This window comes from Struthio camelus, chromosome 2 (genome assembly GCF_040807025.1).
Source record: "Struthio camelus isolate bStrCam1 chromosome 2, bStrCam1.hap1, whole genome shotgun sequence".
Classification (NCBI taxonomy): Eukaryota; Metazoa; Chordata; class Aves; order Struthioniformes; family Struthionidae; genus Struthio; species Struthio camelus.
Window position 1 is genome coordinate 68,925,329 of NC_090943.1, and position 27,880 is coordinate 68,953,208.

Below are 27,880 nucleotides of genomic sequence, written 5' to 3' on the forward strand. Positions count from 1 at the left end.
AACAAAAATAAAAGCAGACAGATTATACATATATAGCACTTTTCACTTGACACTCAAAATTACTTACAACACGCAAAGGCTCGTACTCCACTGTTTTTTAATACAGTACACCTCTAGTAAGCCTGTGACATCAGAGCCTACATTTACATAGTACCTACTATCTCTAGAAACCATGATTGTCAAATGCTTTTCATAAAGAAATCAAAACATGAGTTAAACTACTTGCCCACAGCTACTAACAGGGCTGAGAACAGAATTATGAATCCTGCCCATCAGTTCTTAATTAAAATAACTTGACCACATTCCCTCTCTAAGGTTGGGGCTCAGTATTATTTTCTGCCTGTAATCACTCCAAGCCTTGTGCTTCTCTACACATTATCATAGCCCATGTGGACAAAGGGAGCTGAGACTGCTTTTCTTGGGGCTCTTCTTGCTGAAAAGGCTCAGGTAACAAAACACGATAGTTTTTGTCTGATGTCAAAACTGATGAATGCATTTTTCTCTTGAAAAAAATTGTAACAAGTAGAGAAAGCATAACAGCATAAATCTGCTGCAGTGACAGTGACTGTAGCCAGAATTAGGAACAGCTCACGCTTTACCCAAGGTTGACATAGTCTTTGCAGTCATTCCTCTCCGAAATTCGCAGCCCAGTGATGGTGGAGACCTGCACATTTGCTAGCTTCCATCAACATCCTCTTGTTATCCAGTGAGATAAAAAATAACCTCATTGACTCTAAAGACCTCTTGGTGTCAGGAAAAAAAAAAAAGGAAAAAAGAGACAAGTTTAACTGTGCATTGGGACATTAATTTTAAAAAGACTACTTCAAAGGCATGTAGGCACACTGCATGACCCAGAGCAGTCAGTTTTTAAGATCTTTGAGGAAATTGCTAACCCAATTTCAATCCTGCAGATAAAAGTATTTTAGAGTTCCAAAAAGTGTCTCTTTCAAGTGGGGTTTAAGCACAATGATGGGAAAATCGGTATCACATTTGTAACTGGCAAATTCACTCATTGCTTATTTTATCTTTGAGTTAAAAAAAATGGAAAATTATTTAATCAGTAACTTTTTTTTTTTTTTTATCAAATCAGTAAGGTATTTTGCTAATGTCAAAATGAAGACTGAGTAAAGTTAATCCCCAGTGAACCAAGTCCATGGAATCTGAAAGGAAAAGTTTAGTGCAGGGAACAGGAAGTCGGTCATTTCTGGCTGGATCGCTAACTGCTGAGGCAACATTTCTGTAACTCTTCTAATATTAAATGGTCTTCTCATAATAATTACCTAGTGTGCAGTACATGAAACATTCTGTTGTGTATTAGCAGGTTTTGAGGCCAGATTGCTCTTGCACAGAAATCCATAGGCAGAACTAAGGTGGAACTGAGAATATAATTTTTTATTTTTATTTTTTATTAAAGGTTTTGGAACATTGCCCCAACCCCTGAGATAAGACAGGACTGCAAGGAGGCCTGACAAATTGCCAGGGAAAAGTGCTCATTGTTCTCCTCAGAGCTTTTGGGAAGCAAGGGAAGCTCGCTTTCAGAGCTACAGTGGCAAGCGCGTTTCTGCATAGATGGTTACCACCTCCTTTTGTGGTGTCCAAATGGCTTTAACCTCTCAGCAAAACAGTTCTTGAGCTGGGGAACGTCCTGTGAACTCCAAAAGGAGAAAACTTCTGTGAAAAGCTCAATGCATAGTAGCCCTAGAGGGCAGCAAGGGCCTGTCAAAGCTTTGGGCCATAGTTCATCCAAGAGCAGAGTTGGAAATAAAGCTAAGACTATGGAGAGGTCAATTCTCTGCTCCTTTCCCGCTATTCATCTGCTTGTGAAGACAAATGCCTAGGAAAGGCTTCCTGGGAAGCCGTGGAGCAGAGGACAGTGCTGTATAAGCTGCTTTAGCGCTCCGAAGGCTTTGCTTGTGATTGTCGCCTCTTGGTGCATGAAATCAGAGCCTCTGTAGTTATCAGTCTCATGGGAGTACCGTGCAATACCCTTCAAGTCATTACAGATTCTCATTACTCACATAATGGTGCATAGGATTTTAATGTAACCTATTCACTGAACATCCTGACAGATGATTTGGGATTGTAGAAGCTTAAAGAAGAGGTGAAAGCCAAACATCCAGCCTTCCTGCCAACCCATCAGTATTCCTGTGACAGGTTAGTGGAGGATGCAAAAAGAGCCACCTTGCCTTTAAAACCTTTCCCTTCAAACAAATGCCAGTTCCGTTTGTAAAATTACATGCCGCTGCCTAAAGCAGCCTGCACAATTCTGCCGCAATCCTGTTATTAACTGGTGTCTTTCATTAGCCACTGCTGATTCATAGCTTTGTGCTGACAAAATAAAATGATCACGGTAATGTTGATCATCATATCTGGCGTATTGCTGAGACGGCTGCACTGAAGAGACTGGCTCTCATCAATACCTCCTTTGCCTCTAAATATCAGTAGTGCAGACTGCAAAGTAGCACCCTGAAAGCAGCGTTGTGACTAGATTGCTATCTCAAATTAATGCCATTTTTGCCTGGCAGTTAAACTCACAATGCTTCCCAGGAACTCTCATGCACGCAACTGTGTATCTGACACAATTGCACCAACCATACTCGTTTTTTAATATTTTTCTGAAGCTTTGTGAGCAAATCAGTCCATGCCAGCTCGAAAGTGCTCTTCCAATTTGTCTCGTCTCCAAAATGGCTGAAATACCTTCTAGAGCCAAAATAAGTGCATTCCTGGCTCCCGTCTGCCTTGGAGCAAACAACTGGGATGCCTTTTTTGAAATCGCAGTGCCGAGCTCATCTGCACTTACGGAGGGATTTCGGTTTTCCACTTTTGTTTTTAACAACAGGTCGAAAGCGTGCCAAATGGGAAGCTTTACTTCCAATGGGGGACTCTCAGACAGACCATCCGGGCTTTCTCTGTTAGTCATGAGCAATTGGATGCCCCCGAGGCTATGGCTGAGCGGCCACTGAGGAGTTACCAAGCCGCGCAGCCAAAGGGGGAGCACATGCCACCCGCCCTGTCTCCAAATGGCCATGTGGCAGAGACACCCAACCTGTGCACTGCCGGTTTCTCTTTTCCAAGTTGGAGACAACGTTTTGATTTCCTCCTTCGTGGACTCCCACTGAAAGTACAGCAATAGATAGACCTGTCACTGCGTAGCCCAGCTTTTTCACAGCACACTTCCAGAATCACCAGTACTCAACTAACTTGGAAACTCCTAGCCTCTTTTCCCTTGGGATGGTGCCACCACATAACGCACACCTCAACCATGGGTTTTCTTTCATGCAGCAAGGCTTCTCTTCACCTGACCTGCTCCTTCAGGGAGATGCTCACTGCCTCGCTTTCCTGCCACCGTGGCAGCACCGCTGACACCGCTGGGCCCAGGGGCTGTCCTCTACCTTGTGCTGGGATTTCAGGCACCTACTTGCAGATAACATTTGTCTAGCTCACGAAAGACTGTGATTGTATTATTTATATCCAGATTCACATTCAGACTACGCAGCTATAAACATCTAGCAATATTACATAAATGCCACTATCGGAGCTACTCACTAGAACGTAGGAGGATTTGTGTTAGGGCACAAACGGTGACTTTTGGTGGGGGAGGAACACATTTCTGTTCTGCATGGATCTGAACACAACATGCATGGCAAAAATTTATTCTGGAATGCCTTTTTTAGATCCCTCCCCCAAACTATCTGAAGAAACTATTCTATCGGAAAGTTTAGCATTTACTTTAGTCTTTCGTTTGAATGAAAGGCAGAAACAAGGAAATAAGGAAGGCAAATGGCTCTCTGATATTCACCACTTTTGTTCCTAACATCTTTTCTAGCTTACAATAAGTAAATAGGCAGATTTTTTCCTCTTTCAGAAATTCCCCGTGATCCCTTTAAAAACAACAATGATGACTAGCAAAGGCTTGAATTATGGGCTCCTGTCTCCAGTCTCAGAGCTTTTGAGACTGCTCAACCAGAGGCAGGTAAATAGATTTACCAGGTTGTGCCCAATTTATTCAAAACATTTTCTGCAGAGACTCCAGAAAGATAGGAATTACTCTATTGGGTCAAACCAATGGGGCATATAGTCCAGGATCCTGTTTCCAACAGTGGCCAATACCAGATGCTTCAGAGGTTAGATGCCATTTAAGCCTCAGTGACTTCTTTGTACAATAAATGTGAATGGTGTGGAATTATATTGCAACACGCTGAGAAGAAAATTGAAGATATGGAAATTGCATTTTGAGGCTAAAATACAATTCAGATCGAAGATATTACAAACTAGAGGACCATGAGAAATGGTTTGAAGGTTTGGAAAAGCAGTTGTGAAATCCTGTGCGGTAGTGTAGCCATCTAGCGACCATTTGTAGAAGTCTACTTTTTCCTTTTTGGGGAGATGTGATGCAGCACCTTGAGAGTTGGGAAAGATGCTGCAGTTTGGACTGAGGAAGTGACAGTGAAGATCCAAGAGCAACAAGAAATTCTGTGTGTGGGGTGGGGGGAGTCATATTTACAGATCTGGAAAACAAGACCACAAGAGGTTGGTGGTTCTGAAGGATCAAAAGGGTTATTTCCAGTATGCTCATCACCTGCAAGAGTATCGCAATATGGCGAATCAAGCAAGTATCTTCCACAGAAGGGAGAGCTCACATGCCTGAAGGCATTCAGAAGCACTTGCAAATTGCTGCAACTTGCTCGGCAGGACCAAAAGTCTGTGCCTTGTTGCTCATGGGGTGCCTATTCAATCTCAACTGAAAAAAATCAGAAACAAACACCCTTCTCCTGAATCTCAGGTGGAAGCTATTTTTTTTACACAATTAGAAAAGATGAGAGATCCTCCCAGTGCCAGCTGTCTTGGGATACACAGAAAAGGGAGTAGTTAGTCTGACAGATGGAGCAGGACGAATCACCAGGTCAATGTACTTGTCTAGGCAAAACACGGGCCAGAGCCTCTGGTGCAAATCGGTGGCTTGCTATTGAAACCAAAAGCACTCTTCTACTTTATGCCACACCAAGAAGCAGAAAATGGCAAGATCTTTACTGAAAGCCCAGAACTAAGAAACGAACACACTAGATCAGAACCAAGATCGAACCAGTCCAATACCTCGGCTCTGGCAAGAGCCTGTTCCAGCCACGTTCTGTCTCTTCCTGATCTCTAGTGGCTGGAGATTAGTTTAAGCCCTGAAGCAGGAGTCTTAAGAGATCTACCCATCCGTAAACATTTTTAACAACATTCATTATGACCACTATGGATATTTTGAGATGCACGCATAAGAATATCAAGAGAATGCAGAGCTATGGTAATTAACATAATGGAATTCAAACACATATTTTTAATGAAGCATTTCAGTATCAACCTGTGGCACCCTGCCCTACAGTTTAATCATAGACAGGCAGAGAAAAAAATATTTTCTTTTTTCGGTATTGAATTCTCTCTTCTTAGTTTCATCATTCTTACTTTATGAAACAGGGAAAACAGAAGCACTGTCCTGTCTTACACCTGTTCTTTATTTTGCATACCTTTATCGGGTCTCCTTTCATTCGTCTTCTTCCTGAGGCACACACAGACCCTGTCCCATTCATGCCGCTTACTTCCCCCTTGCCCACAGATCACTGTAATTGCTACTCCTCTTGTTCTGCACTTTAACATGCATACAGAGCAAACTTATCTCAGGTTTAACATCACCAGCTATAGCGGTGCTATACCAGCTACAGTGCTGCTATACCAGCCCTCCTCTATTTGAGGAAGGATCACAAGTCATCTGCAGATTATGAGGACACTCAGATCCAGTTGCAGCTCTAATTTTTCCTTGCTCATTTCTAGACTACGGAGTGTTCAGGTCATATATAACAAAAACACCGAAGTGATGACGATTGTGCAATTTCACTGTGCAATCACAATGTTCAGAGATAGCTACGTCCACAGAAATCTGAACTACTCAGCTGGTTATTACATGCTTTCTCAGTCTGTCCCATCTGTAGTTCTTATAACCTGGTAGAGACTTTGTGACGTAAACCTCAGCAAGTTGTGGCAGGCGTTGAAGCTCCTGCAGGTTTGTCTAGAAGGTTTTGACTTTCAGCTAATGTATAACAGCTAGTGACATCTGGTCTCAGTCTTAGAAAAGAAGGAAAGTAGGTATTACAGAGGCTGGAGATGAAAAAGAATAAGCATATGCAGAGGCATGCAGGCTTACTTAAAATTAGAGGTAGGGATCATGTTTATCCACTACTGAACAATATAACAACTAGCAATGTTAAACCTGAGATTAACTTCCACCCCGCTCCTATGCCCATAAATTACATTAAAATGTGGAGCAAACACATGAAGTAATAAAAGAAAAACAAATAATTGGGTATAATTCAAGTTTGAAGTCAATCCTGTAGTTTTTCTTTGTAAATGCCTTCTGCTTCCTCAGAATGTTTCCAGAAACATTGCTCACAGGGTTCCACAAATAGTCTCACCACAGTCCTGCATATGGCACTAAAACTACTGAATGTGCTTGTAAATTTTGTCAGTACACATCCAAGGATAGCTTTCAGCCTTTTCAGTGAGATCCCATGAGAGATTCATGTTCCATGGGTTTTCTTCCATGTGTCCTCTTCATAGTTGCCATTTATCAGGACCCAGCCCCTAATCCCATAAGTGTGACCTAATTTCTCCACTTCTGGCTGTATGACCTTGAATCTGGCTGCGTCGAAAAGAACTTTGCTCAACAGTACAACCTTACCAAGTAATCCAGTTCATTCTGTAGAACTAAACTGTCCTTATTATTTTTCACCTCTATGTCATCCACAAACTTTGTTAGCAATGATTTTGTACATTCTTCTGAGAGAGTGAAAAACATGAAAGGAGCTGAGCCAAGAAGAGATCTCTGGGGGATCCTTGCTGAAAATGCTTCTTTTGCAAGATGATTCCCCGTTCACAATTACCGTTTGAGATTTATCAGTCAGCTGGTTTAAATCCATTTAATGTGTGCTACTTTATCCACTGCTAACTTTTAATTAGAATCTTACGTGGCACCAAGTCAGATATCTTAGAGATCTGTATCATGTCAACATTTACCATCACAGACTAAACTTGCAATTCCATCAAAAAGCTGTCCAATTTTCACAGCACATACTTTCAACAAAACAATGCTGAGAGGCATGAAGTGTGTTCCTGTTTCTTTTCTCTTCTAATTTTACGTCTTGAGGGTTTTTTTGACCAAATTTGATGTTATCCAAATCAGCCTTTAGTTACCTGTGGTTTCAAAGGATCCTTTCAAAAAGCTGATATAGTCTTAGAGTCGTTGCATCCCTAACCCCTCTCAACTGCACACCTTCCCCCTCCACACCCTCCTCCGAGGGGTCCTTCGCAATTTGCTCACAGTCCACGCGTGCATTTCTTGGTCAAATCTTTTTAAACTCCTGGGTGTGAATTACTTGGTCTTGCATATTTTAAAATATTTAGTCCTAGCAGTGACTCTTTAACATCCTTCTCTCTTGCTTTTAAAACTGAAAGAATTTCAGTATCACTTTATCTTTGGAACATATCATCTGGCACCTTTCCATACCCATAAAGAATATTCATTTAATGGTTCAATTTTTTCTGCAGTATTACCAACTCTACCAAACAAGGTACCTATATCTTCTTTAGGGATGTCTTTCATTTCAGTATAATAATTTATATTGTCCTTAACCTCCTTGGCATAGATGTGTTAGTTACTCTGCACCAGTTTTGACTGACTTGGCTGTATACAATCTGGACAATTCCAAAATTGAAGTAAAAATCAAAGTCAAAGTCAAAACTTGCATGTTTCTTTTCAGCTTTCACAAGCATTCTTGCATAGCACTCAAAATACCTCCTACTCTAATTATTTTCATTTCAAAGCCCTGTATGCACTTGCAATATTTTGCTAACATTTCCACAGATATGATGCCATCCTATCAGGAAAATGAAGTATACCTTTGCTATTGTATGGTGAGCAGCAAATTTATTCATTTGGTTTGACTTGCTCATAGGGCACATGTTTTACTGAGAATATCCTCTAAACATTAATGCTAGTGAAACAACCATAAGGAACATCTAATACATGGCCCTGTAAATAGTTGGGAGTAAATATATCTAGGATCGTATCATTACTTTAGCTATCCTGACAGCTGGGCTCGACTGTCACATCATCCCCAGGCATTTCTGTTCCCTGCTTTGTGAAATGCCAACCATACTGCCCAGATACACCTGCCTTGGACCAAGCAGCTCTCCTGAGCTGTCAGCCACGGGTTTGACCTCCACTCTAGCTCCCACGTGCTCTCTTGCCCACCCTTTGTACAGGGCAATACAATTTCCCGGCCAGTAGGATGAGAGGGGAGGAATTTCACCAGCAGCGAGCCCTCCACTCACTGTTGGCAACCTTTTACCTTTCATGCCTTCTACGCCTCTGTGTCATTGTTTTACTGTACCCAAAGAAGACAAGGCCAGCAGGCAAGACAGGCTAATTCCCAGAAGGGCCTCAGCTCACGTGCTTCATGCTGGTGGAGGTCAACAGCAAGACTGAGCCTACAAGTCGGCATAAAAACCTTCCACCTGCCAAGTTCTAAGAGGAGAGAAGTAAAAGCACAGGAAGATGCAGGTGCATAATGCAAGCTGAAGAAGCCAAAAATGCAACGAGCCAGCACGTAGCTTGACTTCAGGGAGGTCTGATGTGCAGCACAGCATAACAGAAAATGCGCTGTTGCTACTTTTTGGATGGATACTTTGCACACGGGCAGCACTTTTGGTCCTCAGAGCGCCCTAAGGTACGAAAAGGCAACAGAGGTCACATAGGAGTCACATTATTGCTGACACTTAAGTACAGAGAGAAGAGTTAGATGTAGAAGGATGGCAAATGCTGATAATAAATAACCACTTCCAATAAGGATCACTTCTCTTCCACTTACTCTCTGCACCATCTAAGGGACATTTTACTGGTTGGGGAACTGAGGGTTAAATTTATGTGTTTCCCAACCTGCTAGCAGATCCCAATGCCCTGAAAAGCAATTCTGGGTAATTCAAATATCATGAACTCCTGGTCACCACTTTCCTATTTGAGCCACACTTCCCTGGTGAGAAACGAGGCACTCTGGTCAGTGAACCCATTTGTCAATGGTGAGTTACTCAAGGTAATGTTTGTCACAGATATATCTCTCCCATTTCATCTCCAGCTTGTGGGCAGAAATATTAATCTGTTCTGCCTTCACTCGCCTGCTTCGAGCCATTTTCTCAGCTGATCTCCTTTAATATCTCTGCATTGCTGGAATAGGGCATGAAAAGCCAAACAATGCTGAACAAAAAGCATTATTTCTATACTCCCACTGCAATGACAGCTCAAAAAACAAACCGTTCTGTTACACAGATGATGACCGCGTCAGTCACTGATTTTATCATTCAGTTTATGATATTCCTCGTCTTCACACTTGAGCTGAGATGATACACAATCCTAAGGACACAGTATTCAGCATTTTATTTCTGTGTTTAATACTAGAAATGGTCCTGAATGGTAGATTCACACTCAAACTGCCAGCTCCCACCGTAGGTGAAGAGGTTTGGCTACAAAGTTCTGGTTCAGGCATCTCTCTAGTAACGTGGGAGATTAAACCCAGCAGGCTGTTAACAGCAACTCTGTTTTCTATGTAATCCACAAAAACCTTCCCTGTTGCCCCCAAAAAACTGAGAAAGAAAAATCAATGTGAGCATTTATCTACGCCGCCGGAAAACTCACAGCAAACACACACCACAAATAACCAAGTAGAGTAAAGACAGAAAGAGAGAACTTAACAGCAATAGAAAAACTCACGGGCAGTTTATTTAGTACAGTCTAAGTTCTCATTTCCCTCTACAGCCCAACAAGCCAAGAACTTGATCTGGCTATATTTCTTCATGAAGAGTACTCCCTTTTAAAAAAAGCAAACCTTTCTCCTTTCTTCCTCTGCTCTTCTGTTGCATTTGCCTTTCGCATGATATTCTGTGCACTCATCTGGCTTCGTTTCTTTCCCTGATTTGCCTTTTTTTCAAATCCATCTCTGAGTCTACACATATCTGTTAATCTAACCCATCTATCAACAGTTTTCGAGCCATCCCTTCAACTTCTGCAGCCAGGGATTTTAGCCAGAGTTTTATCATTTTTATGTGCACTGCTGCCGCCCACCGTCACAAGGTCACCCTTGGAAACGATACTATGCCTCGGTGGGTACTTTTTCACCTAATAAAATATACAGCATACTGTATATCAATCATATTGTCTAGGGACTGAATACTGAAGAGTCAAGGAGGAGTACATGTTTCCCTGCTGATCAGTTTTTGAGTGCGTAGAGACAGTAGCCTCTTTACCAACACGTGGTGTGTGAGCGACCAAGACCACCAGTGTCAGACTGCGGGAATGCTCTGGAGGTTGTTTCAGAGGCAGGGGGGTCTTTCTGCTCTCGTGTATTCAAGGCAGCACAAAAAATGAAGCTATGAATGAGGAATATGACACAGCCAAGTGTCAGAGCTAATTGCGCAGGGAGTAACTCGAGGGCTGTTTGTGCGGCACATGGGGCAGGGTTTGGGGAGGCCACTGCAGAGTTTGGAGCAGACACATGCTGAGCTCAGGCAGGAAAATGTGCCAAATAGCACACACCCAGCGAGACCGCCCATCCTGGAGAAAAAGTCGCAGTTTGCAAGCGCCTCTCACTCGGTGACCACAACTCTGGAGTCAGCCCCTGCTCTTCATAAGCAACCGAGAAGAAACTATGGGCAAATTTGCTTTAGCCACTGTTTTTTCTAGGAGATCCCCAGACACAGAGAAGGCTCCTTGATAGACATACGGCCTGGTTTCTGGGAGCCTCTTTTTTATCTACAGTAATGCCTGTCTCTCTTCTTTTTCCTTTTGGCTGTAAGGCAGCTCTAAAAGCCATTAGGATAGACAAGAAAGAACGCCAGGAAACTGTGCCAGCCGATTTATATAAATCACAGTGAAATTAAATCTTTTAAAGTGACAGAAATTTAAAAAGGTCCAAATCTGTGCAGCACTTCTGGTTCAAACTCAATTCAAGGATCACACAGGGGAGAGAAGACAAGAATGGAGATTTTTCTGCCACCACTCATTGCATAAGGCCACAGCTCACATGAGCGTTATGAATGAGCAAATCTGGTACCTCCACGCATCGGGTGAACACAGCCCACGGGTCCCATGAGCTCACCCACATCTGGACAGCAATTTGTGCTAGCTAAGCATACACTGAACTCGAGCCTTCTTTCCAGCTTCAGCTCTGGATACCTAGACCAAATGCTAGCCATGGGTGGCCGGGGCTCTGTTTGCCTGTGTCCCCAGCTCTGCTCAGTGCCCACCCCAACCCTCCCAGCCCAACACCCAGCACTGCTAAGACAACATACTAGTGCCTAGTAAGTCCACATAGAAGGCCTTTTCTCCTTTCTCAGGATGCCAGCTCTACCTCCCCTGTCACTCCCTGACTCCAGGGAAGTAATGAGTTCCCTGCCTCCCAGGGCCAGCAGAATTAATTTAACCCCTTCCCAGTAGGATCAATGCCTGATAACAGCACGAGATGTTTCTCACGAGCATTGCCAGCCAGCTCCACGCTGCTTTAAATGAAACACTTCTGTTAATGTTACAGATGGACTCCAGCTACAAAGTTAGCCTCTGGATCTGAATGTAACTCAAATTTGGGAGCAGCCTGTTACAAAGACGGGCCCAAGCTAATACACCCTTCTCTTAGCAAGATACAAGTCCCTTCTCCTCTGTTAGACAGAGGAGAAGGGCTTTTGGAAGCAGAAAGCCAAGTTCAGATTCATTACAACATAAGCACTCTGCAATTAGACCCAGAAATACAGCTTGCCCAATGGTGAGGGCTCTAGTATTCGGTAAAGGAGGCTAAACAGTAGATACAGACCAGCTTTTGATATAGGCAAAGCGAAAGCTAGCCTAGAGCAGTAGCCTGATGAAGGCTGCAAAATCACTGGCTTAAGTTCAGTCAGCGCTGACTCTTAGTTTTCCCTCGTCCTTGAGGCTGACAAAATTCAGTCTTGTGAGAGTATATCCACTAGGTCCTCTCCTCCTTCCCTGGCCCCAGGAATGGGTTATTGGAGCGTTCAGACAAAATTTACCTACCTCCAGCACTGCTGGCTGGGCAGGAAGAAGGGAGCACGGCCAAGCCCTAGTCCTTCTTATAGCTGGCTGGAGTGGCCACGTAGCAGAGAGGTGGACAGGAAGCGAGGGCTGGAGGCTGACCGCCCTCCTGCACACCTACCAGCAGCACCCGCTGTCCCTGGGCACATGCACCCAGGGCTGACAGGTGGGAAAGGCCAAGGCCAACCTCAGCTCCTTGATTTTCTCTCCATCACCAGAAGTCTCGTGCAGACAACATTCGCAGGTTGGGCATGGAGAGTTGCTGGAGATACTCCTCCTCTTCAGCTTGCTTTTGGCTTGGAACAGAATGAGGAAGAGGTAAGGGTCTAAGAGGGAAACAGAGCAAGCAGGAGAAGTTTATCTCAGACAAGGTACTCATAGCAAGGATGAGGACAAAAAAAGAGTTTCTACATGCTGAAAAGAAATGAACAGCTCAGGCTACTGGTCAGAAACAGCAGGTGACAGCTCCAGAAAACAGCACCTTTTTACATGTTTCTGGCACAAAACACAAATGATGAAAAGTAAGGAAGCAAACAAAAAAGTCAGCTTTTTAGTCAAGCACTCAAACAAATAAGTCAGCATCACGCTTCGAATTTAGCCTATTCAGGGAGCAAATTCATTTCAAATTCACTTTCAAGTTCAGGGTTAGACAATTCCCCTCTCACCACTATTCTCCTCCTAATAATTAATCGAGTTTATTCAGTGAGTTTTCTGTGAAGAAAGACTTAGAGGTATAAACTCTTTGGAGTAAGGAACACTCCTTATCTAAGTTTGCAAAGTGCCATGTAAATTCACAGTGCTATATAAGCTGTTATTAATATAAGCAAATCGCTTGTCCCTTTCCCCCAGATCTCACACTGCACAAACTAAGGAGACGGTGCAAAATAAGGCAAGTCATCTCTCTGGAGTTTTATCACCAAGCACCACTGACTGATAACTTCAGCTGCAGCCCCTTATGCCAGTCATTAGCCATCAAACTCATTTCAGTAAGCAGCTCTCCTCCAGCACAAACACAATAGCTTTGATTCACAAAGCTTCTGCCGTTCTCTTTTCCTGTGACCTGAAATGGGAGCTGCTGGAGCCTTAAAAGAGCATCTCTATGTTCTTCTCTTTGAGGCCGAATCTTACTCTATTGTCCTCTTCGTCTCGCTTAAAGTGGCTGCACAGACCAGCTTACTCTAGGCATTAGCAAATGCAAAAATGTAGTGAAAAAGAGGCTAGGAGCACACCAGTGAACCACAGTGAGAAATGCCGTGCAGCTCTCTCCAAGGGCAGCAGAAATCATGGTGGGCTGCATGTGGATCAGATGTTTGCTAGCATTACATTTGCAATTTAAATCTTATGCTTCTCCCTTGAAAGCATTGGGGACCCCTTGGTTCCTCTCCCCACTACTGGCCTCTAGGAGCACTATAAAGTGAAACCCAAAGACACCAGGATGACAGCAGACCTCAGACCACTTCTGCCAGACTGAGGGAAAGGACTTGGCTTCTCAGCTTTTTGGCTGACATTGCCATTGTGGTGCTGGGCGTTTGGGGTAATTTTTCCTCATTTTCTCCTACTGGAATTAATATAAATTTCCACAAAGACTAAAACATTTGATGAGCCAGATATGCAGTCAGCTGGTGAAGGCACTCAGCTTAGAGGAGAAACCCTTATGTTCGAGCCTTTGTTCCAATAAACATTAGAGTGTTTTATAGATACTAGAAAGCATCAACAGGAGACATGGCATTTTTCCATCCTAAGATATGGCCTGTTTCATGGTGTTAGGGGAGTTTCCTGGGACATGTGGATGCAAACCCCCTCCAATCAAAGCTGACGTTAAATCCGGCTCTCTTGAGTGCTCCCAGTGATGACTGCTCCAAGCACCAGAGGAAGTGTCTTCATATTCAGTTATGTGGGCTAAAAGACAATTCCCAACAACCTGTGAAATGTGCCTAAACTCAGCATTTGCTGCAATTGCCTTGCACTTGCCAAGGGATGCTCACAATGGAAATAAAATTAAATGACTTGAGTAGAACATTCCTTTTCTTCCAATCTAAAATGAAACATTTTCAGTTCAACAGGAGGATAACAAAATACTGTCATTCTCAGCTGGATTAAACTTTTTCTTTCTTTCTTTCTTTCTTCCTTGCCCTTATTTTGGCAACTGAAGTAAAACCCTTACTATTCTCTCAGGAGAGAGAATGCCTCTGCCAGAGGCAGCGTCCTCATTGACTTCTGTCAAGATACAATGGTGAATATGGTGTACTACAGACCCAAAAGTAAACCAGACAAAAAGTGTAAATAGAATAGTTCTGTGATAGAAAAATACATTTTGGCTAAAAAGGAAGTATATTTGAGGGAATACATTAAATTCGACTAAGTTTGGCAGAGAGGAGCTTGGGGCGGCGGGGTGGGAGGGGAATATTCTACCTACCTCACTTCATTCAGATAATATTTAAATTATTTTTTCTTTATCATATAATTGGGCTGCGTTCTATACACTATCACATTTTAAAATTTTACATTTTATAAAGCTTTATGTTATTAAATATTTTGACATAACCAAAAGGAAAAAAAAATCAAAAACGAAACCCTCTGAGATGATCAGAACCCATGAGCGTTTCTGAAGGGAATTTATTGTTTAATTTGCATTCTAAAGAAATGTTTGGAACTTTCTACTTTTCTCTCCAAAATAAAATAGAAGAAATTGTGAACTATTTCCCAAGGAATAGGATTTCCATAATCCATAATGCAAACGTGACATTAATGCTCTTCATCTAGTGGATTATAATCTGTCCCAACTGCTAGAGTGACAGGGAATGATCTCAGTGAAGATTTATGGCAGGGAGCGATACCTGCAGACAAGACAGAGAGCCGTGCAAGCGCAACACTGTGCCCTCTGATAAGGAGGATGCATCTTCCGGACCGTCGGAAATTCTCTCTTGCGAATTCCTGTGCCATCTGCTGGCCTCTGCACAAAACACAGCTGCACGTTTTGGAAACTTTGCACACTTCACAAGAGTGACACTTTCCTGCAAAGGTGAGCACACAGACCATTCACGTTAAAGAGGAAGCCTCACTACACGAAGTATTTAAAAAAGGAGCTATACAGTAGGGCATTCTTCCGGTTGAAATTTCACCATCCTGGTGATAAATGCCAAATCGCAATATATTTCAGTAGTAGCCTCAGCTCCAGATCCTTCTACCAAGCCTCGCTGTGTGGTTATATTCCCCCCTCCCCCTTCCCCCCCCCCCCAAGAAAGACTAGGGCTCCATGTTACAGCATCACTGAATGCGACCTGAACATTTCTCTGCGGCCTAGCTTGTTTCTGAAAGCATCTGATGTACATTAGACCGTCGCCTAAGCTTTAGCTTCCAACAGAGGTTTCTATTGGAGAGCATCCCAGGAACCTTTGGGCTCCGACTTCGGTCACCAGGAATTTGCTGGTCCCATTTTCAAACAATCACAGAACTGTTGACACATAGTCTCTCTGCAGCAGTGTAGCATCACCAGTTTAACATGATTTCCAGCCAAATAAGCAATAGCCGAAGTATTTGTGCAGATCAGCAAAACCTAGGTCCTAGCCTCTGGGGAGTCCAACCTACACAGGAGAGCCTTCATTTACTGCAGGGGTGCCCAAAGCCGCTGACAACTCAGGCCTCTGTCTCCTCTCTGCTAGTGCCACTCCTGCCCAGCTGCTCTTCTCTGCAAGGCAGATGTCAACTTCAATACAAAATCCAAGATCAGCTTTGTGTCAAATTCCAGGATGGGATCTGTAAGAGGACAGTGGGGTTTTTCCTCCTAAGAACAGACTCAGTCTCTAAAATGATCTGTAAATGGCAATGAGAATGACAGCGTAGGTATGGAATAGCAATACCCACCATTTTCTGTACCCAGTGATCAGACGTGAACTGAGAATGCAGCAGTAGATGACTTGAATTTACTTTTTTTTTTCTCTCTCAATTTCCGTCCTGACCACTACTCCGACCCTGCTTGTGAAAACATACAACTAAGCACAAGAGTTGATCCCCAGCAGGTTGGGATAGGAGTCAGGGAAAGCGGTAGTTTGCAACAGAGAGATCCTGTAGGGGAAGAGGAGGTTCTAAATACGAGGAAGGTGAGGAGAAATAGAGTGAAGTCTGGGAAACAGGAATGGATGGCGAAGAATATCTCATCATTTTAAGTAGTTAGCAAACACAGCAAGGGGAAAACAAATAAACAAAAATGAGAAGGGATTTATGGAGAGTTCTAAGTATTAAAATATTCACCAAGTATAAAATAAAGAGTGATTTTCTAAGGCGAGATGGGGAATGCTCTTCACCTAAACTTGAAAAGTAGCATGCAAAGTGCTTCCAGTTTCTTTTTAAAATGCATTTTATGCCCCATTTACATTTTCATTATTTAGGGAGCTCTTCAGTAATCCCTCCTGCTGGGAAGGAGATGACCACAGTCCCACGCCTGTTTACCTTTGTTTACAGCTGGGAACACAGACACAGATTTGTTCTGCATCAGCGAGAAGCCAGACTGATTTGATTATTGCTTTCTAACGTACAAAAAGGTTGTTGCTAAGAGTCTCACTTAGGGAAAAAAAATTATAGAAAGCTGGTTTTAGCTGTATTTGCGAGTTATCAGGATGGTAGATATGAAGAAAGCTAAAGGCCAAATAATCCTTTCATGTGCAAAACCATAGTCAGGCCTCTGATACTCAGGGTGCCACTGTTAAACTATATTGGTGGAGATGAGGCTAGAAGGAGGCCCAGTTGCTCCTAGCAACACGCTAGGTCCCACCACTGCAAGAAATGTTTGCACTGACTTTGGCAAAGATGGCATCTGCACACATCGCTCCACTCTGCAGAGGGAAACTGCAGTTTGCCAGGGGAGGTACTTTTATGTGCTTCAGAGACTCAAAACGGAAGGCAAGGCTCTCATGTGGCATCTCCATGAAGCTATACAGGGGACTCCCCGGTGCAAAGTCCCTTTGGGAGCTGGCGTGGGCACTTCTGGGCAACCTCTGATGGAAGGTCTTTCAGCTTGCTCTTAAATTTAGTCTCTTCTTTAAATTATTTGGTCAATCACACGTCATCCCTGTTCACTCGGGCCTGTTTCTGTTGCTCTGGTTTATCCCAGGCAATTGCTGTTCCCGCAGGAAGCCAGGGAGTGACCTGAGCTCCCAGAGGGCTCCCAACCAGAGAGGGCTCTTTGGGACCAAGGTGGTCCCAAAAGATGCTTAGCGTGCCTGTGTCACTACTTAGGCTTTTCTAGTGCTTATTTTAGTTGGGGCTTAAGCTGAGAAATCACACGGGGATTCTAGCTTTAAGAAAGAGATGTGATCTTTTCTAAGATGGCTGGGAAGTAAGGCAGCCTTTCAGGGAAGGCTGCTTCGAATAATTACGAGGCAAAAAGAGAGAAATTTTAAGCACTCCCAGTCTGGCTATCATCCACTATCCTCTTGCATTGCCAGGACAGGCAGTAGATCAAAATCCGCCGGCGGGCTTTTGACAGACTTAGAGCACCTTCAGACAAAGCTCCTGATGGCGCTGAGCGAGCAGAGGCACTGGTCCATATCCGGCTGCTGGGGTGACCGGTTCTCCTCTGCGCCCCCTCCTCCTCGCCATACCCATCTCCTACCCAGTAACACGTTCGCTGCACACCTTTACGAGGGTTACACAGAGAACAGTTTCACCTGAGGAAGAAACACTGCGCAAGGGAAAGGCAAGTACCCTCAGATCGTAGCAATTTGGAAAGATCAAAGTGAAAAAGGAAGCAGCGGTGAGTGCAACTCTGTGGCCCAGGAACACGGTATTGCCATTGCTAGTAACAAGCCACAGGCTTCGTAATGAGTTTGCAAGGGCCGAGGTTTGTCTAGACTTCTCCTCACCTGCCAGCAGCTTTGTTTTACTTGGTTTGGCTGTAACAGCAATTACAACAGCAATTTTTCTGATGACCAGGTGACTATGTATTCGTTGTACTTTTGTTTACCATTGTACGATACAACCATAGTTTTAAATAGCCAGCAGTAACAAGCAGTTATTCTGTGCAGAACGAGGTACTGCGGACCCAAGCGCAATGCTGCTGCGTAGAGCAATACAGGCCTAGTGTGGCAGCAGAGACCTTGAGAAGGGAAGACCCTGGACGTGGTGTCGAGGAGCGCAGGCGGGGGATGATGGCACACGGGGCACAGGCTGCACCAGCTATGAACAACTCACCAGTGGTCAGCTAAAGAAACGCAAACCTGGAGCTGAACAAAACTGCTTTTAGGGGTAAGGAGAAGAACAAAGATAGCATCCGACGTAAACGAAAGGCACCGTATAGAATAAATTCTGATGTAAAGTGCAGCTGTAGGCCAAAGAAAAAAGACCAAGGTCTAAAAGTGTATTAGAAAGTGAATCCAAAACGGGGAAAGAGAAAGAAGGGAAGAGTGAGGAAGAAGCAGCCATCAGCGTCATAGTCCCCCCAGCAAAGGCCTCCAGATGCTGATGACTCGCCAGGACACTCCCTTCTCCACCGCCAGTCTAAAGCTACCGACCTTGGGGCCTACAGGAGCAGTGGAAGGGATAGCGTAACACCAAGAAAAAGGGTTATAAGTAGTGCAAGAATAAGAACTTTGGCTGTATTATTGAGATCCCCCTCCTTTTTTTTTTTTTTTATTTTCTGAAGTATTCCTTCTTTTTCTGTAATAATTAGTTCTGGTCTAATCATCGTTTTTGGATTCAACTGCTAAGATTTCAATTATACTACTGAAATTCTTGTCTTGTTTACACTTGTAAAGTGCGTTGTTTCCTTTTTGCCCACGAACAAGTTTTAGAGTGTAACATGAGGGAACAGGAATCATAACCGAGTAGCTGAGAAGGCAGCCCTGCCGAGCCAACAAACTGAAAACACCCTGCGCAGCATTTGGGTAGCAACTGGAGCATTATAAAGCTATACTGCAATGACAGAAAGAGGAATGAGCAAGAAAAAATCTCGAGTTGGGAGTAACAGCTGCAACAATTACCAGGACGTGCGTACCTGCTGGGCATGCCTCTGCATCAGCTCACTGGAGCAGGGCAAAAAAATGCTTTGCTCCCTTTTCCGTGTTTTTTGTTTTACGTTTTACACTGGGAAAACTTGGCCTCTAAATGTGATTTCAAACTAAAAACATTAGATTTTTTTCCTGAAAAGGCTAAACAACTTTACACTTCTGAAAAATTCTCAATTTTTGCCAAATCTGACCAAAATTCACAAAACAACGTTGGCTGAACTGAGCCTTGTTTTTCAGCCAATATACTAACTGAAGGAAAACGATTAAAAAAACTTGCTCCGAATGACTTGCCGAACTTCAAACACAACATAATATTTCTAATGTAGACCCAAAATACTCACTGGAAGAGATCATATCCACCATGACGCCTTCTTTCTCTAGTTTCTCCATCACCACAACTAGAATACAAGTATGCATGTGACAAGGTAACGTAAGGGGAATCCTGGTGTTTTTCAGACTGATCACAATACTAACAACCAAACAATGCAGCATAAAGAACCAAGAAACTTGTTTATGCTCAAGGAATTCTCACTTGGACATGGTGCGTCTTCCTGGATTCAGTTCCCTGGACTGAAAAAAATGTCACTGTATTTGCTTCAAGCAACAGCCACCAAAACAGGCAACATAGGATGAGAGTCCACGCAGCTGGAGACCCACCACCGCTCAGTGAGCCCAGAACAGTGCACCAGCAACGAAGGGGAGTCATCCTGAAATACAGCAGCTTCCTTATGCTGCAGCACCTGGGACCATCTATCAGACCCACAAAATAGCTTTCCCTGTGACTAACCCTGCGCAGTCACCCTGATAATTCAGGGTGCACTAGCACCATGCAGGTACTGCCTTTGTGCAGATATTCCCAGTAGAATAATGCTAAATACTGTTACTGGCAGCAGCTACAGCAGTGGCTTTTGGCCCTCTGCAGATTTATATAACCTCCACCCAACTCTTCTCCCCAGGACCCCAAATTCATGCCCTCACTCGCTTCAATTGAACAGCGGGTTCCTAGCTCATTCTGCCACCGGACTACTTCTACCTTATAAGGCAGCCTTCACGTTTTCAATGCGTCAGGTTTCTGCAGAAATCTCTGCCAACTTCCTTTGCTGGGAGGGGTGGGTTGTGGAAAAGCTAAAGGAAGTCAAATTTTTTTTATTGTTTTTGGGGAAGACATTCTCCGCAGAGAGACAAGGGAGGGGAGGGCAAGGGAGAGGATAAGGGAGATGGGGAACATTGATATGTTACAATCATTCCACGAAATGACGACAATGAGCCTTCGTTTCCATTATCAAGTCATATGAAATCATTAGTGAAGTTGAAAAAATTAGATGTATGCACTGAAAAAAGTCAGATTTTAGTCAAAGCCAAGACTAAGACAATTGAGGGATACTCGCCAAGAATTTAGAATTTTACAGAGTTTTGTTCAGGGATTTAGGGGGCAAGGGGTCATTTTTTGTTTTTAGAAAGCAACTAGACACTTTTCTTTTTTTTTGAACTAGGTGATGACTTCCTATAGTACACTTATTCTCCTTTGGAAGTCCTTGCGCAGGCTGCTGTGGATGCTTGAATTTCTGCAAAAGTTTGCATGAATTCAAGGAGAGAATAGAAAAATTCATGACAGGAAAAAAAAATCCACTAAGCATTATTAAATGCACAGAAACTGCATTTGGCTCAGGAAGTCCCTAAATCGAAAGTGGCTGGCAGCTGGGAGAGCATTTGAGGAAAACATGACATGTGCTTGTCCTTCACTGGTGCCTTGTTATCCACATGGGGCCGCTGCCAGAGAGCATTGCAGGACGCGGGGCTACTTGCCGCTTTGGCCTGGGCTGGTACCTCTGCCCTTACATTGCATGAAATGCTTTGAGAGGGGAAAGTACCGTTACCCCATCTCAGAGAGATGAGGTGCAGAGAAATAAGTCCACACAGCAAATCCATGCTAACCTGGGATTACAAAGCCTACACAAGGACCCAAGCCATCCTTCTGCTCTCAATGTACCGCCCTAATGGGTTTCAGGAAGGGAGAGATTCTGGAGATACGCAACCCTACCTCAGGAGACACTGAAATCCTTAATACAAGTGAACCAAGCATCGCTCCTGGAGTAATCCCACTGCAGTTTGTTTGCTCCAAGGTATTTGCTTCCAGCACCATGTCTTTGCACACCAGTTGCTGCAGCTCCTTCAGGCAGTTAGTCACTCATCTGCTCTCCAAATACTGTTTATTACTGACTCGTTCCCAAGGTGATTCAATTAAGAAGTCAGAGAAGCAGTCACATCACTCACAAGGCAATAAAGAATTTCTTTTACGGTATAGTTTGCCATGTGTTCTTCTTTCCCGTATGTAATGGGAATAATAAGATGCAGTAAACTGCACTAGGCAATAAACATCTGTTGTTATTATTTAAATGCCTTAGATTGGTTTCATTGTTTAATTGTCTGCAAAAAGCCATTTAATGCCCTTATATATTCTTTCCCTGCCAGAAACACTATCCCTTAAACATAAGGTAAAACATTTTAAAACACAAACATTTCTTATGATCCTGCATTGTAACTGCCATGCTGTAAAACACACCATAGCTTCAGTTTTCCTACATTCGTCATCACTGCCTCCTGCGGGAGCGGAGGACTCTGCAGCCACGAGAAGTGCAGTAGTGGGGTGGTGCAGAGGCAGCCGGTACTGGTCCCCCAGCACCTCACCCCCAGCAACCCCCTCAAGAAGGCAACCAGAGGGAGAACTCACACAGCACTGTAACAAACCACAGCTGGACAAAAGCACTGCATTTTGAAAACAACACAAAACAAGCCAAAAAAGCCCCCCCCCCCACTTTAGTGGGACTAAATGTGGGCCTCCAGGAGCCTTTGAGGCAAAGCCAAGGGAAGAATCAAGCCCGTCGCTCAGCAAGACTTTGTCTAGAGAGATGCGTTTGTTTGTTTGTTTTTAAAGTTTTTACAGTGTTGAAGCAAGATGTGTGCTTTTAGTGCAATGTTACGCTTATGTTGTGTACATTGTTATCATGTCATCACATACACAACTATATCTGAAAAGCCACCTATTAAAGCAGAAGCTCAATGACTAAGAAACATCAGTGCTAAAGCTACCCACACAGCTCCCTTCCTTCAACTTCTTCAGGTTAAAACACAGGCTTCAATTACGTGATTGTAGTCTATATTTTTATACAAAAAAATTGTCTTCCTCAGTGAATGGCTAAATATTTCTATTTACTTTTATTCTGCTGCTGTAACGTAGGGCCCTTGTCCTCCTGTATCTCACATTTTCTAAACCCTGCCTGAAACACGAAGCTGATGTTTTCTCCCCAGCTGTTCCCGCTGCAGCCTCTTAAACCTCACAAACACTGGTGGTTCCTTACAGCCTGGTTCGGATAGCTGGGAATACTTTCCTCATTTTACGAGCACAGAACAGAGATGGGGAGGTTTAAGGCAGGCCTATCAAAACCGTTCAGTTAATTTTGAATACCCCGTCTGAGACCCTGGCTTCATTTTCCAGGGTGCCAAGCTTTTTCTCGCCCGTTGTATAGACAAAGCTCCCATCAACGTCATCTGCAGTCAGCTCCTCTCTAAAGATGGCCCTATCTGCCTCACACTGGACACGCAGCAAATGAGAAGCACACGCTTAGCGGTCAATTTTTCAGTTTAAGGGACAGAAACCAAGTCTGCCTCTGAGAAAGACACAACACCTAGTTCTCCACGGTGGCGTCGAGGCTCCCCACTGGGACCATTTTATGACTTTCCGCAATATTCTGCCTCATTCATTAGACATTTCCAGACTCCGCCAGATAACGAACTCCCTCGCTATACAGCCCTGCTCCATTTCATTAGTTCTGCTGCTGTTCTCCTGGGCACCCACGGAGGCAGCCATCTGCAGAAAAGACAGCAGAATGGGATGTTTTAATTAAAGCCTACCTTACTATGCACACAAAGGACTAAGTCACAGTTGTGTTATATTGCTGTATCCTCGCTCCTGAGAGTTAGAAACTGAGATCAAAACACTCTTCGCACGCTGGTTTGTGCAAAGAGAACGGATCCTATGGTTTTGAAAAAGACAGAAAACCAGGAGTTGGGCTATGCAGAAAGGTGCTCGCACTTGCATGGCCCCTCCGCCTGCATGAAGCTGTTTTGTGCCGGGAGAATTATGCACTGACACCAACAGGGTACCTCCACCGCTTGACAGCAAGCGCATTATGCAGCAAGTGCCTGGAAGGGAATCACACACGCACAGAGACTGGCAGTAGATTTCAGATATATTTGCTGTCAAGCACGAGAGTCTGGACAATAAATGTCCCCATGTTCAGGAAAGGAGGCATACACCTGCGTACATCTGTAAATATATGTAAATGCATGTAAAGGTAATCTTCAAGTCTTCAAAGTCAAATCTGCAAAAGCTGCAATGTTGGGCAACTCAGCTGCATCTTAAATTAATAGATGAGCAGCTATGTGACCCTGGGACAGCTGTGACTTCTCCCCAGGCTCAGCACTGTTGTAACTCTTGCTACTGTTCACATACATCAGCCCAGCCCCTGCAGAAAACCTCTTCCTCAGCCATCAGCCTGTTGGCTTGCCTTCTCTGTTATGAGCACTTCAAGGGAAAGGGGAGCTGCCTGGAAAATGCAGAGGGGAAAACTGGTGGGAGGCAGCGGGGAATCCTCCTGTTTTGCTCAACTTTTCTAACAACATTTAACCCTGACTAAACCAATCCAAAAAAAAAAAAAAAAGCAATTCAGAAATTTTCTAAAATAAAAACAACTAAATATACAAACTGTCCCATGAGCAGCGGAACTAATGAATCCTTGTTTCCAGGGGATGCGTGTTGGATGTCCCATAAACTCTCTTCTCCTCCTGGGTACAATAACTCCTGCTGCCTACTTTCATTCGCCTTTGATAGCACCAGGAAAGGGAAACATCTGTGGTTAACAATTAAAAACCATTTGTAAGCAGGCTGGCCAGTCAACATGCACATTTAGGCCCTGGCAATTGTTGATGAAGAGGTTTGCTAAGATCCGGCACCTTGTCGTCTTTTCCTCATCGGTTCCCCCTAGACGGCCAACAGGGACTTCGCATTGCTTGGACTTTTATCTCCCTTTCAAATAAGGTTGAAACTAGCCAACAGAAAGGACAGTCACTCAGGGACATGTATCATGTAACCCTTAGGAAACCAGACTAAAAGACTGACCACTCAGCCAATCAGCTGAATTCCCAGAAGCATTTCTTTACTTCAGCTCTGTATGCAGGTATCATCTGCATGGTTTACCTGGGGAGGTGCTGATAGTGCAAGTATTAACACAAACGTGAAACTAATAAATCCAGGTTCATTCCCATGTCTTCTCTCCACTAAGCTTTTGGTCCTCAAAGCTTTTGGAGGTGTTTAGCACAGACCCTTATTTTATGGTGCCACGTTTCAATATGCACAAAGGACACAGCATACCTGTCTAGTCTGACCAGCTTTCCATCTCTCCTGAGCATCAAGATTTGCTGCTTTGCTTAACGGTACTCATGCTTTTAATCCTCTCCCTAAGCAGCCTTGGGTTTTCAGGTAGAGGAGGCTATAACAGCTTCCCCACGCATTGCAGGACCTTGGCAGCCATGCAAAACCATAATCAGAGCTTGTTTCCTGGTGCAATCAATACCCCAAAAGCACTCATTAGAGACAGATTCAAATCAGAGGGAAAATAACTTGTTAACCAAAGCAAACTCTATGAAAACTACTGCTTTTGAAAGCACAGAGGAACTGCTGCTGTGCTCCCCATCTGGTAGAAACGATAAATCAATATATATTCAATTTGCCCTGAAAAAAGAAAGAGAAAGGTTTCCAGCATGAACATGTCTATTATTTCATCTGCTATTCTGTTTGCACGTTTCAGGCAGAAACTTGGCCAGAGCAGTCTGAAAGCTCTGAGTACTGTCAGTTTTGCTAGAGTGCGTTTAGCCACAAAAAAACCCTGACAAAGCAGGATCCTAGTCAGCTAATTAAATCAGGTTACCATGTTTAGAATAGCTACAGCCCCCGAAATGGGCAAAATCTCATTCAGACAGACATAAGCTCTAGACCAAATGTTGTTTTTCTTTCCCATCTGTTAAAAATAAAACCTGCAGGATAACATGCCAGCTTATCAAAGTCCATCCCACTGGAATATTAATCAGTGCATTGTATTTGATTTTTATCTGCCTATAAAATTGCTTAACGTTTTGCCTGCCTTTGTGTGTTTTCTGCTGTTGGAAGAATACTGATTTCGCAGTCCCATCACCTTCTTGCAAAAATAGTCTTTGTTACTGGTAAATAAATACACAACATTACAGCTTTGCAGTGTTTTAAAGCAATACAGTCTCTGCTCCTAAATGGGATGCAGGGGAAATTTTGTGACTATGGTTAAACTGACCATGAAAAGAGGCAAAGAAGGGTAAAAGCAAAAGAAAACAAGGTAGGTCCCACTGTATAAAGAGGGTAAAACAGCTTTGTCTAGATATTTACTGGAGTGTGAAGTCAGGGGAGAAAAGCAGAGCGGCAAACACCTCACTGCAAAATAAAAGAAATAGGAATTCAGGAAAGAGGTGAAGAAGGAAAATACGGAGCATTTAGGAAAAGAGACTTGGTTACCCATAAAGAAGCAACAAAGTCAAGAGAGCCAGAGTCAGTGGAGAAGCAGCCCACAGAGAGAGGTGGAGGAGAGTGTGAATTTTGGTAAGAAGCGATGTGGAAGCAGTAGAGGTCTTTACCGGTGCAAGGAGGTGGCAGGAGCATTAAGCAAAGACCAGCGTTTCAGGTAATAAATGTCAGCTAAACAAGAAGCAGAGAGGTTCAGTCAATCCAAGCATGAATGTGCAGCGACGCGAGTCTGAGCGTAAGCCCTGGGCGCAGGCAGGAAGAGACAGATTGCAGGAACTTTAGGGGGAGAAAGCAAAATGTCCCAGTAAGGTTCAGTGATGGATATAAAATGAGGAATTGGATACACTCAGCAACACTGAAACCTCAGCAGCAGGGAGAGCAATAGATTTATCGATGGCAATGGGGAGAGGACATGCTGAGACACCATGTTATCCCATGTTCAGCCTGCTCCGTGAAGCACCGCTAGAGACGGGAAGAAATGGTGGGAGAGGACAGAGGCGGGTGGGATGGAGAGATGTCAATATTTCACCAATAAAGTGAGATGGGATTTGTGCAGGAACTGGCCAGATCAACATCCACCTGCAGAAGACCGCTTTGCCCAGAAGCACAGCACCTCTGCTTGATGAGCCTGGCTTAATTGCCTGTTTTTCCACCACACAACTGCCTCCTCTAACCTTATCTTAACAAACGCGTTAATATCAGAAGAGCAGACTATAGTTATGGTAAGGAGCAAATCACCGATTTATCTGCTTTACACTCCTTCAAAAAATCTGTACTTTTAATAGAATTACATATTTACACCATCACACCACTCTGGGCAATGTGTCAGCCATAGGAAATTCATGAGGTAAAAGCAAACTATTGACCTTCACTAAATTTTAATGAGACTCCATCAGCTTACCTGAGCTCTTATTTCCTCCTTATTTCAGATACCCAAAGCTGGCTTGCATCCTATATTACACCCGTAAATATTCAATCACAAACCTGAGATTCCCCATACTTCCTCATCGCACTCCTAAAACATACAGCATATATAAATTAAAGAGAAGGTTAAGAAGGTTAAGAATTTTAAGCAGAAGCAGCAAAGGAGAAACGTTAAGTCAATTGCCAAAAAAAACTACGTAGCCTAGCACCAACGCAACATGAAAGAAAAAGGAAAATCGTGGGATAAAACTTTCGGAAGTGCCTATGGTTGCTAAGTCATTTACACATTTAGGAGTTTGAGTTTCATTGTACATCAATTTTTTTTTTTTTTTAAAGTAAGTGCTGAACTAAAGGCACGTCCAGACAGACTAGCTCCCTCAGGGTGCAGCTGCCATGAGCGGCAGTGAGGCTGAGGCTCTTCCACCGCTCTCCTCTGCCAGGAGCCCTGCTGGGGCAGGTGGGTCTGCGGGACCACCTCACCCTCTGAATAATTCCTCCCACTTTGCCCTCCCTCCCTGGAGAGTCCTTCCATTTTCTAGGGCTGATCCATCTCAGGGCCTTCCCCAGGTGGCTGAAGGAAACGCACTGTATTCCATCCAGAGTTTCAAACGTCAATAACAGCACATACTAAAAAGTAAGTGTATATTTAAGAAGCCCACCTCAAATAAGCACAACTCTCCAGCTCCCTAAGGCAAGAAAACCGCTGTGCAAGAGCCATCCATCCACCCACAGAATTAAAAACATGCAGAAGCTTCCCTCCTTTGTGCACTTCCCTCCTCCGCAGGACGAGGGGAGGGAAGGAGAGCTGGAGGATTTTGATAGCCAGCTGGAAAGAAACCTGGGGACTCCCTGGGTGACTGACAAGGTGGTGTTTGCCCAGCCTCATCCTGCATCAAGACGAGAGTGCCAGCAGTTTTAATAAAAAGCACTAGATGGGAGTAAAACATCAAGCTAAGTGTGCCTGATAGCAACAGGATGGGATTTCGAGGCAGGGCAAGCAAACAGAAGGTGTGGACGGGAAGGTATCTCTTATTCCAACTTAGCTCCAGCAAGCCCAAGCGGTCTAAGCTAAAGAACTTAAAATAAATGCATCTGCAAGGGCTGTAATAAAGCTCAGTGCATAGATAAATACGTGGATCTTCCCTGTCACTGTGCAGAGGGTTGACGATTTCCCCACCATACATTTGCTGTAATTAGAGGGAAATACAGGAG